Raw genomic sequence first — 1,654 nt, forward strand, 5'->3', positions numbered from 1 at the left:
TGAAGCTCCGACCCAGGATGGACGTAGGCTAGAATCTTCCTGGTAAGCGCACCTTGGGGTGCGACATACATGATTGGAAATGGGTTAATCCAGGAGCGAGAGTTAGCCGAGAAAAGGGCTAAAGCTAAAGAGCCAAGCAGTATTTAAAAGAATACAGTGTCCGTGTAATTATTTCGGGCAAAGCTAGCCGTGATGGCTGCCGGGTGGCGGGAAGCAGCCCACTGCTCGTATTACTACAGTGCCTCAAAGTTTTTAAGAATGAAGTTTGGTCACTCAGCTCTTCAGGACCTATGGGAGCTATCATTTGGTGACGGTACACGCTTTAATGGTATCAACTCTAGATTCTTCTGAAACTGTAGCCCCCTTTGTTTTCTTTGAAACCTGAATTCTAGTTTGCTTCATTAACCAAATTTTCTTCTACTCAAAACTTGTATTGACAATTTGTAATTTAAATTTGCAAAAATTTCCCACTTTATAATATTAAAATATAGGTTTTGTAATAGAGCAGAGGGAACTACTAATTTTTTTTGAAGTCTAATAACAATCTGGTTACCTCACCTCCGCTAACTTCATTTATTGAGTCTTAAAGTCCAACAGTTTTAAAACTCTGGAAGTTTAATAGTGATGTGTGCAACTAGAACTTTATAGTGAGGATGACAAAGCCCCTTGGGGCTAAGAGCCACCATCTGGAAGCACTGTTTGTCCTCCCGACATCCTGGTGCAGGCCAAGAACACGGCCACATCCTCAGCACATGAGCAACCCCAATGTGCTAGCACTGCCCAGTCTGAGGCCACATTCGGTAGCTTTTCTAGTTTTCTGTTTGTTATGAGCCAAGGTTTAGCCACGTAGCCCAGGCCATCTTGAATAAATATTCTGCTGCATCAGCCTCCCAAGTTTTGGATCTATAGCTATATATGTTAGTTGAACTCACAAAATGGTATAATTAAGAGCTGGAGAGTTCATGCTGGCAAAGAGAAAATCAGTTTTCTCCAATGAAGTCTCACTGGGTCTGTCAACTACACTCCAGAACAGGCCAATACAAAACAGACTCAGTGGCATTTCTGCGGATGTTTTATTGAGCATTTTTTCTTTTTCTTTTTTTGTCTTTCTTTTGACTATTCTGCTTTTCATTTTTGTTTTGCTTTTTGTCCCCTCTTGAGAGAATGGACATAAAGTCATTTGGGAAGGGAGGATCTAGGAGCTGGATGAGAGGTAAATGATTAAAATATATCACATAAAAACAATTTTAATAAGAAAGAGCTGTGTATTTTGGTATACATAATTAAATCTCATTAGCTCACAAAAGAACACAAAACATACATAATTGAAGAGAAGGGAAAGAGGGCATCTGAATCAGAACTGAACAACCAGACAGAGGTATAATTCACTCCACCCACCCCACGTCCCAATAAATAGGATAGTTTTTAGGCCTGAAAAAAATATTAGTTTTAATAATGACTGTTTACAAGAATGAAAACATGACATACAAAATAAAACAAAAAACAAACAAATAAAACAACTGAAAGAAAACAGTTTAAAGCTTTGTTGAGTTTCTAACTTAGCCAACTAAACAGTAGGAAAAGGGGCTAGAGAGATGGCTCAGCGGTTAAGAGCATTGCCTGCTCTTCCAAAGGTCCTGAGTTCAATTCCCAG

General features: G+C 39.4%; 1 protein-coding gene across 1 annotated transcript in view; it reads right to left on the minus strand.

Annotated features, from left to right (window-relative positions):
- Sgo1 (shugoshin 1) overlaps window positions 1–1,654 on the minus strand; it is a 14,407-nt gene that overhangs the window by 4,930 nt on the left and 7,823 nt on the right. The window lies entirely within an intron of this gene.

The sequence above is a fragment of the Microtus ochrogaster genome, unplaced genomic scaffold (assembly GCF_000317375.1).
Source record: "Microtus ochrogaster isolate Prairie Vole_2 unplaced genomic scaffold, MicOch1.0 UNK40, whole genome shotgun sequence".
NCBI classification, from domain to species: Eukaryota; Metazoa; Chordata; class Mammalia; order Rodentia; family Cricetidae; genus Microtus; species Microtus ochrogaster.